Source organism: Desmodus rotundus, chromosome 4 (assembly GCF_022682495.2).
Source record: "Desmodus rotundus isolate HL8 chromosome 4, HLdesRot8A.1, whole genome shotgun sequence".
Taxonomy (NCBI): Eukaryota; Metazoa; Chordata; class Mammalia; order Chiroptera; family Phyllostomidae; genus Desmodus; species Desmodus rotundus.
The window spans coordinates 54171579-54182708 of NC_071390.1; positions in this window are offsets into that span (position 1 = coordinate 54171579).

Consider the following 11130-nt stretch of genomic DNA (forward strand, 5'->3'; position numbering starts at 1 on the left):
TATTATGTTTCATGTTGTCCTGCATATCCCTTAACCCCTCTTCATTCTTTCTGAGCCTCTTTTCCTTTTCTTGTTCATTCTTGGTGTTTTTTTCTACCTTGTCCTCCAGTTCGCTGATGTGATCCTCTGCTTCATCGAGGCTGCTTTTGATTCCTTTTACTGTGTTCTTCAGTTCAGAAATTGTATTCTTCATTTCCTCTTGGCCCTTGTTGATAGTTTCTATTTCCTTTTTCATGTTGATATAGTTTGCAGTGAGTTCGTTGTCATTTTCCTGTAGTTTTTGGTAATTCTCTGTGAGCTCATTGAGCTTCCTTATAACCAATGCTTTCAACTCAATATCTGATAGTTGTCTTGCCTCTATTTCATTTAGCTTTCTTTCTGAGACTTTTCCCTTTTCTTTCATTTGGGGATTGTTTCTTTGTCTTCCCATTGTTTGTGAGACTCTTCTTGTTAGCCTCTGCTTCTTAAATTGATCTGTTCTGACTCTCTGGGTTTATGGTGTAAACTTCTATGGTAGAATACTTGTGAGATTCAGTGTTGCAGTCTCCTTGATCTCCTGAGCTCACTGGTCTTGGGCTGTGGTTTATGTTGGCTCTGTGTATGTCTTTGGTTTTTGATTGTTGTTGGGTCTTTCTTTGGTGGGTTCTTCCCACCGGCTGGTTAACTGAGGGTCACTCTGTCCACCACCTCTTGTATTCTGTTGTGCAAGTGTGGGCAGATTGTGTTGGAGCTGGTTCTTCCATGTGTACCAGGTTTTCAGGATTTTCTCTTGCTATTGTTCAGTTGTTTGTTCTGAGTAATTTCTCCACTATTTAGTTGTATTTCCAGATAGGTTCTGGGTTGAGTTAGTGTGACTTCCACTCCCTCCTTCACCTTCTTCTGTGTTATCTGTTGGTGGGTTTCCTCTTCCAGCAGGTATCCTGGTGTTCACAGCTTCTACCTACTCTTTTTTGTGATCAGTTGGAGGGGGAAGGTGTATGGTTTAAGGCAGTAAGAGTGTATTCTATGACGTTTAAAGTACCAGCCCATAGAGAAAACATAGGAGATCCTTTGGATATGCATGGTGTTAACCGTGATATTTCATCCACCTAGCCACTTTTTAGAAAGGGTGGAAAGAAGATAATACTCTTGTTTTGGGAGGGAATTATTGTGAGGTGGATCTAAAAATGCTGTGATCTTGTTGGAGGTCAGATTATGAGGTAAAGTGAGAGTAAAGGGTAGACAATAGGTGTAATGTGTGAAAGAATAGAGTTAACCACACCAGTAATAAAATTCAGGGAAAATTGAAGTGGGCTGAGATCTGGGAGGGGTGCTGTGTAGTATTTAGGAAGGTATGGAACAGCTGTTATTTACAATAGTAATGGAGCAACAATCATATGACAGAATCTATGTGATCTGGATAACTAGAATAGGGAGTATAGGTCCTAGAGTAGTGTGCTAATGGAACACAAGTGAAGTGAAAGACAGTAAATTAACAATATACTATGAAAGAGAGAACAAGGGGAACCAGTCAAACAATGCAGTTTAAGCCAAGTGAAGAAGACTAAACAGAAAGAAGCGAAATATAAAAATACTAATAAAATGAAAAATGTAAGAATAATGAAAAAAATAATAGTAGAAATATACAATAACTTGCAAGTTCTCTGGAGTAGCAAAGTGAAATTTGTCTCACTGTCTCAACTGTTGGGATGCCCCCTCTGTGGTTCTGACTCTGGTCTTTTCACAGTTCCAGGTTTTGTTGTCACTTGTGGGAATTAAAAAAAAAGAAAGAAGGAAGGAAGAAGAGAAAAAAAGGGAAAGAAAGGAAGAAGGAATACAGTAAGAAAGAAGGAAAGAGAGGAAGAAGGAGTTAAAAGAAAAAAATGATAATAAAAGAGAATTATTAAAAAAACAAACAAACAAAAGCCTCCTGCTGGCTTCAAACTGGCCAAGCCAGTTTTGCTGGTCTTCCTGGCTGCAGCAGGCTGAGGGGGGATTGGCCTCACTCTTCTCCCCTCAGTGCTTGTCCAGCCTCCAGCCCAGCTCCCCAGCAGCCTCAGGTCCCACAGGTTTGGGCATGCACTCTCCCCAGGGCCACAGGTGTGAGCAAGGGGCCTTCTGCACCACCATGGGCACGCTGCGCACCTGGGTGGGGAGGAGGCCTGAGCTGCTGCTGCAGGAGAATTCCCCAAACAGCCACGGAGTGTCTCTTTTTCACTTTTTCCTTTTGAGAAATTCTTCCTGCTCAAGCCTATCGCTCAGTACAAGGAAGAGCCTGTCCCCTCACACAGCCCTCCTCTCCCACTAGACTGGGGACTATTCAGATCATGTCCCCTCATGTCCCAACTCTCAACTCTCCCCAGCTGGCATCCATAGTCTCAGTCCTTATTCCCCACCCTGGGACTGCAAGCAACCAGGTATCTCCTGGAGCTGCTCAAACCTTGTTTGGCAGGGGAGTGAGCTGTTGACCTGGCTCTCTCCCAAGAGTTCTGAGGAAGACCCAGTGGGCACCAGCCCTGGGGCTGCAGCCGCCCTGGTCTCCCCCCACTGGTCCCAGGGACCTATTGTCCTGAAGCTCTCTCCTTACTGTCTGGTTTTTCAATGTCCTCTATACTTTTTGGTCTCCTATCTTCATATATGCTGGGGTACTGTTGGCTATTGGCTCTGTTCCTCAGATTGGCTAGGTGTTTCACCCACGTGTAGGGGGAAGTGGAATCCTCTCTGACGTATCTCGCCACCATCTTATCTCTCTAGGTGTTTTTGTTTTTTAGATTTAGTTGCTGATGGTTGTGAGTTTGTTGTCATTTAATGTTCATAGTTTTGATCTTCTTTTTACTAAATAAGTCCCTTTAACATTTCATATAATAAGGGCTTGGTGATGATGAAGTCCTTTAGCGTTCCCTTGTCTGGGAAGCACTTCATTTGTCTTTCAATTCTCAATGATAGCTTTGCTGGATAGTGTTGTAGGTCCTTGCTTTTCATCACTTTGTATAGTTCTTGCCTGCCAAGTTTCTTTTGAGAAATCAGCTGACTGCCTTATGGGAACCCCTTTATAGGTACCTCTCTGCCTTTCTCTTGCTGCTTTTAAGATTCTCTCTTTATCTTTAACCTTTTGCATTTTAATTTAGATGTTTCTTGGTGTGTTCCTCTTTGGGTCTAACTTGTTTGTGACTCTGTGCTTCCTGGGAGTGTATGTTTATTTCCTTTGCCAAAGTAGGGAAGTTTTCTTTCATTATTTTTTCAAATAAGTTTTCAATTTCTTGCTCTTCCTCTTTTCCTTTTGGCATCCCTATGATTTGGATGTTGGCCCTTTTGGAGATGTCCCAGAGTCTTCTTAAACTCTCCTTGTTTTTTTGAATTCTTGTTTCTTCATTTTATTCTTGTTGGTTGTTTATTTCTTCTGTATGTTCCAAATCATTGATTTGAATCCTGGTTTCCTGTGGATTTTTCTTTATTTCCCTTAGTAGAGCCTTCATTTCTTCCTTTATGCTTTTGCTATATTCAGTGAGATCTTCAAGCATTTTGACCACTAGTATTTTGAACTCTGCATCTGATAGGTTGGCTATCTCCATATCACTTAGTTCTTTTTCTGGGCTTAGCTTTGATTCCATTTTAGAGCACCTGTTAAATCCTATGGGATGGAGCCTTGGGTATTTGCCAGTTCAGGGCAACTGTGGCTCTGTGTGTGGGGGAGGGATCAAAGAGGGGACAATGCTGCTGCTTGCTGACTTCTGGGAACTTGCCTGGCCCTCACCCCATTTGCAGTCACTTCACCTACTTCCCTTATGTGACTGGTGCCCCTTCAGCTGCTGTCCTGATTGTGGTTTTTCAGGGTGGGTGGGTTTGTGGATGTGTGGGCAGTTTCTTCCACTGCCCCAACCGATACTGGGTTTACAGTCAGAAGTTTTGTGGCTTTACTTTTCCCAGCACTGAAGCCTTGGGCTACATGGTCTGGCCTGGAGCTGGGCTTGCTCAATCACAAGGTGTCCCCCTGATTTTTATCCATCACACGTGAATGTGAGGCTGCCCATTCCACCAGCTGCCACTTCTCTGACCCCAGCTCACCGCAGCCACACTGAGTTCTCTCTTCCCCAACTGCCCATCTCCATGCCTCCTACCCATCTGGATGAATATGGCTTCCTTAAATACTTGGTTGTTGTACTTCTGTATAGTTCTGGGTGGTTTTCTGGGTGTTTTTAAGTTAGTTGTGTTCCTTTTTATGGTTGTGCAGTGAGGCGAGGCATGTCTACCTATGCCTCCATCTTGACCAGAAGCCCAGAAAGCCCTACCTCTTAATGATTGAGAAAAAAAAGTTTGCTTGTATTATATCACAGACATACATGCCGAGGGAACAGGGGAAGCTCAAAAAAAAAAAGGAAAAAAATCTTTCTCCTCTTTTCTCTTTCTCCCTCCCCACCATGCCCTCGGTCAGCAATTGATCACAGCTGAAATATACAAGCTACTTCTGCAAATTCAATGGGCTCAAGTAAAAAAGTTGATGATGTTAATAATACATTACATTTGCATAGCATCTTATGGTTTCCAAAATGCTTTTACATAGATTGTTTCATTAGAGAGAAGCATTGCACAGATGTTTTGTGGATTTGCAACCATTAAAATTGCTAATTCTGATTAGACTCATCTAATATTTCAAAAAAAGATTTTCTACTAATAGGAACAATACAATTCAATCAATGAGGTAAAAGATATGTATGCTGACAACTTTAAGACATTGTTGAAAGAAATTAAAGACACAAATAAGTGAAAAGAAACCCGTGTTCATGAGTTGGAAGAATCAATATTGTTAAACTGTCTGTACCACCCAAAGCCATCTGTAGATTCAGTGTAATCTCACCCTGGCTGGTGTGGCTCAGTGGATTGAGCACTGGACTGTGAACCAAAGGTTGAGTGTAATCTCTATCAAAATTCCAAATGAATTTTTCACACAATAGAAACAACAATCTTAAAACTCATATGGAACTACAAAAGAATGCAAATAGCTGAAGCAATCCCGAGAATGAAGAAAAATGCTGCAGGCATCACACTTCCTGAAAAAGCTATAGTAATCAAAACAGTATAGTACTGCCATAAAAACAGGTATATAAACCAATGGAACAACATTTAGAGCCCAGAAATAAAACCACGCATAAGTAGTCAACTAATACTTGACAAGGGATTCAAAATAAGGAAAATATAATGTCTTCAATAAATTATGTTGGGAAACCTGGATATTCACATTGAAAAGAATGAAAGTGTACTCCTATCTTATACTGCTAACAAAAATTAATTCAAAATTGTGGGTCAAAGACCCACATTAAATGTAAGACCTGAAACCATAAGACTCCTAGAAAAAGACATAAGCTCCTTGACACTGTTTTAGAAATGATTTCATGGATATGACATCAAAGGAAAGGCAACAAAAGCAAAAATTAGCAAGTGGGACTACATTAAATTAAAAACTTATTTTTTTTCTTTTACACAGTACAATAAATACACAAGAAAATGAAAATGCAGCCTATAGAATGGGACAAAGTATTTGCAAATCATTTAGCTAATAAGGAGTTAATAGAAAAATATGTAACAAATTCCTACAACTCAGTAGCAAAACCCCCAGATAATCCAGTTAAAAATGGGAAAAGAACCTAAATAGACATTTTTAAAAAAGATTTTTTAAATTTACTTTTAGAGAGGGGAAGGGAGAGAGAAAAAGAGAGAGAGAAATATCAGTGTGTGGTTACCTCTCATGTGGCCCCCATTGGGGACCTGGCCTGCAACCCAGGCATCTGCCCTGACTGGGAATTGAGCTGGCAACCCTTTGGCCTGTGCTCAACCCACTGAGCAATGCCAGCCAGGTAAATAGAAATTTTTGCAAGAAGATATCCAAGTTGTCAACAGGTACATGAAAAGCTACTCAGGATCACTAATCAGGGAAATGCAAATCAAAGCCACAGTGAGATACTACCTCACACCTGTTAGAATGACTGTTATGAAAAAGACAAGAAATAACAAGTGCTGGTAAGAACTGGAGAGCAGTATGCTAAGTGAAATAAGCCAGGCGGTGAGGGACAAATACCATATGATCTCACCTTTAACTGGAACATAATCAACAAAAGAAAAAAGCAAACAAAATATAACCAGAGACATTGAAGTTAAGAACAATCTAACAATAGGCGGGGGGGGGGGGCAGTGGGAAGAGGGGATTACAGGAACTACTATAAAGGACACATGGACAAAATCAAGGGGAAGGGTGGAAGTGGGGGAGGGAGGTGGGTCCAGCTGGGGTGGGGTGGAGGGATGGGGAGAAAAGGCATACAACTGTAATTGAATAACAATAAAAATTAAAAAAAAAAAGAATGCTTGTATACTGTTGGAGGAAATGTAAATTGGTGTGGTTACTATGGAAAACATTATGGGGATTCCTAAAAATTAAAAATATAACTAACATATGATCTATCAGTTATACTGTTTCATATATATTTGAAAGAAATGAAATCACTATTTCAAAGAGATATCTCCATCCTCATATTCATCACAGCATTATCTACAATAGCTAAGGCATGGAAACTATCTATCTATCTATGTGTCTATGTATCTATCTGTCTATTATTCAGCCATAAAAAGAAAGATTTCCTTCCATTTGTGACAACATGGATGAACCGTGAGGACATTATGCTGCTAAGTGAAATAAGACAAAGAAGAAATTCAGTATGATTTTACTTTATGTAAAATATAAAACACCAAACTCATAGAAACAGAGAGTATATTGATGGTTCCCAGGGCTGGGGGTGGAGTGGTGGGGAAAATGGGTGAAGGTGGTCAAAATGTATAAGCTTCCAGTTATAAGATGAATAAGTTCCAGGGTGGTAATGTACAGCATAGTGACTATAGTTAACAAAGGTGTATTACATATTTGAGAGTTGCTAAGAGTAGATCTGAAAAGTTTGCATCAAACACATACAAATTGTAGCAATGTGAGGTGATGGATGTGTTCAGTAACCTTATTGTAGTAGTCATTTCATAATATATACATACAGAGTCTGGCACAAATAACACCCCCATTTTTAGTACAATATTTTTCATTACAAAATCATAAGCATGTAATTCTGTAACATAACAATATCAAACTCAAGCATACCACATGACATTTTAGGTGAAATGTTCAAGTTAAAACTATAAATTATTATACCCATTTTATTACTCTACCAACCACGCTCAAGCAGGAGTTACTTCTGCTGGACCCTGTATATCACATCATCATCTTGTATACCTTTAACTTACATAATGTTATATGTCAGTTATATCTGGATACAGCTGGGGAGAAGTAGTTTGTTATTCATGAGATCTTAATTATACCAATATTTAGGGAATTACTTGGTGTTCTGACAATAAATGCATTATTGTTGATTCACTTATGTATTCATTTACTCAGTGAATGTATGTTGAGAACCTACTCATTGCTAGGACAGTGCCCATTGCTGGGGACACTAAGGTGAATAGGAGAGACAGATTATTTATTCATTTAAAATTGAACTTCTTGACTTCTGGCCAAGATAGAGGCATAGGTAGACATACTATGCTTCCTCGCACAACCAAAAGAAGGACAACAACAAACTTAAAAACGAAAAACAACCAGAACTGACAGAAAATCAAACAGTATGGAAGTCTAGCAACCAAGGAGTTAAAGAAAAACATTCATCCAGACCGGTAAGGGGTGCAGAGATGGGCAGTGGGTGGAGAGGACTCCAGACAAGGCGGCAACTGGAGGACCAGGGTGAGCAAGGCAGTGGCTAGCAGAGCAGGTGGTCACACATTTGCGTGCAGATAAGCTGGAAGGAACAACTGGTGAGTGAGATAGACCCTGCAGCCCGGGGTTCCAGTGCAGGGGGAAATAAAGCCTCAAAGCCTCTGACTGAAAACACCTCTGACTGAAAACACCTGTGGGAGAGAATTCCCGCCTCACTGGAGAGTTCATTGGAGAAACCCACAGGGTTCTAGAATGTACACAAACCCACCCACCCAGAAATCAGCACCAGAAGGGCCCAATTTGATTGTGGGTAGCAAGGGAAGTGGCTGAAAACCAGCAGAGAGCTGAGCAAGCAGCACTGTTCCATCTCGGACTGCTCCCCCACATACAGTGTCACAACACAGCAATGTGGGTTGCCCTGCCCGGGTGAATACCTAAGGCTCTGCCCCTTACTATGTAACAGGCGTGCTGAGACCAAAAAAAAAAAAAAAAAAAAAAAAAAAAAAAGCCCAAATGAAAGAACAGATTAAAGCTCCAGAAAAAATACAGCTAAGTGATGAAGAGATAGCCAGCTTATCAGATCCACAGTTGAAAAACACTGGTAATCAGGATGCTCACAGAATTGGTTGAATATGGTCGCAAAATAGAGGAAAAAGTGAAGGCTATGAAAAGTGAAATATAGGAAAATGTACAGGGAACGAACAATGATGGGAAGGAAACTGGGACTCAAATTAATGGTTTGGAACAGAAGGACAAAATAAACAGTCAACCAGAATAGAATGAAGAAACAAGAATTCGGAAAAATGAGGAGAGGCTTAGGAACCTCCAAGACTTCTTTAAACGTTTCAACATCCAAATCATAGGGGTGCCAGGAGAAGAGGAAAACCAAGAAATTGAAAACTTATGTGAAAACATAATGAAGGAGAACTTCCCCAATCTGGCAAAGGAAATAGACTTTCAGGAAGTCCAGGAACCTCAGAGAGTCCCAAAGAAGTTGGACCCAAGGAGGAACACACCAAGGCATATCATAATTACATTACCTAAATTAAAGATAAGGAGAGAATCTTAAAAACAGCAAGAGGAAAGGAGAGAGTTACTTACAAAGGAGTTCCCATAAGACTCTCAGCTGATTTTTCAAAAGAAACCTTGCAGGCAAGAAGGGGCTGGAAAGAAGTAATCAAAGTCATGAAAGCCAAGGACTTACATCCAAGATGACTCTATGCAGCAAAGCTATAATTTACAATGGAAGGGCAGATAAAGTGCTTCTCTGATAAGGTCAAGTTCAAGGAGTTCATCATCACCACGCCCTTATTATATGAAATGTTAAACGGACTTATCTGAGAAAAAGATCAAAACTATGAACAGTAAAATGATGACAAACTCACAGCTATCAATAACTGAACCTAAAAAGAAAACAAGAACACAAACTAAGCAAACAACTAGCAGAGGAAAAGAATCACAGAAATGGAGATCACATGGAGGGTTATCAGTGGTGGAGTGGGAGGGGTAGAGGGGGAAAAAGATATAGAGAATAAGTAGTGTAAATGGTAGGTAAAAAATAGACAGGGGAAGGTTAAGAATAGTATAGGAAATGTAGAAGCCGAAGAACTTAATATGTACGATCATGGACATGAGCTAATGGGGGGGATGTGGGTGGGAGGGGGGTGCGCAGGGTGGAGGGCAATAAATGAGGGAAAATGGGACCATTGTAATAGCATAATCAATAAAATATATTTAAAAATTGAATTTATCTGGGGTGACATTGGTTGGTAAAATTATATAGGTTTCAGGGCTATGATTCTATAACACATCATCTGTATATTGTATTGTGTGTTCACTACCCTAAGTCTCCTTCCATTACTATTTCCCCCCACTTTATACTCTCTTACCTTTCCCCAAACCCCTTTTCCTCTGGTAGTCACCATACTGTTGTCTGTGTATGAAGTGGGTTTTCTTTTCTTAATTCCTTCACCTTTTTCACCCAGCACCCCTTTTCCTTCCCCTGCCAGCCTCTTCTTAGGAGAGACAGATTATTCTGTTGGCACCTGCTGTCCTGCAGGAGAGCCTGGTCACTCAGTGTGCGCTAACCAACCCAGCAGACTCTGGGGTGAGAAAATAGGATGGAGGGTTTCCCTGGAATTAGCAGGAAAGATTCAAGATGGTTAAAACCTCTTATCAAGCATTTGTTCTTAAGTCTTTGCTTAAACATCACCTTCCCACAGAGGCCTGCCCTTGCCACTTGCTTGGATATTGCATCCGTCCCTCTTTAAACCTCCTGTTCTTATGCTGCTCTGCCTTTTCTACCCCTTTCCAACATGTGTGATTGTCTTATTTATTGGGATAATTGCAAATGATCTGCTTACCTCAGGCTGGAACTCGTGTTACATAAATGCAAAAAGCATCTTCTTCCTTGGTCAACATGTGTCCCAAGTGCATGGAACAGAACTAGGCACTTAATAAATATTTGTCGAGTGAATTAGTAATAAGTGACTCTGTGACTGAGGAGTATTATGATGTTGGAGAAAACTTGGTTTTATTACTCAGGAAGTCATGAGTCTTGAGAAATTGATGGCATTAGTTTGCCGGTATTGTGGAATCTTTTGTTTTGAGGGGTTTTGGATGTATAGTGGCAAAATACAAAGTATTTTCATTAGTAAAGTGTGGCCCAACCATGCAATCCCAAATCTAGCTTTGCTCTGAGAAGGCCCTCAGCTGTTTATTTGGTTGGGTTGCACCGAGCTGTCAGAAATTCCTTTCTCTTCACTGCCGGGTGAAACAATCCAATAGTCAGCCACAACACCCAACCCAACCTCCTGGATTAGCACTGCTGTGTATTCTTGATGGGGATTGCTATGATGTCCTCCGGGTTAGCCACCCTGGGAGACCCTTGCTCCTGCATTCGGTTGTGATTTGAAGCTCCAGGCTCCATTTTCCTTGGTCAAAAACTTCTCTTCATATTAGTCCAAAGTATACTTCTCAGATTATTGAGACTGTTTCTCCTTCTGTCCTGGGCTTGTGTGACACTATTGTGCTTGTCACCAGTCACCAGGCAACAGAAGATACTGTAAACTACACCCTCAGCTGAGATTCCCTAATCCATCCCCGGCCCACTCAGAAGCATCAGACCCTAACTCCGTGTGTCTATCTACGCGGGTGTGAGATGCAGAAAGTGTGACACATACTGCTGCGTTTCAAGTCTCCTACCCCTGTCCACTGTGAAATGTTTACGTACTACTTACAAACTTTTGAGGGGCCAGGAGCTGGGCAGAGGGGCAAGACAGTGGGCAAAGTGTGGCCATAGTAATTCTAAAGGACTGTCTGTGTCAGCCTCTTCCCCAAGCTCTCCTTGTTTAGTAAATGAAGGCACGTGAAAGCAGAACATTTGGCGCTTTGCACCAATATTATGG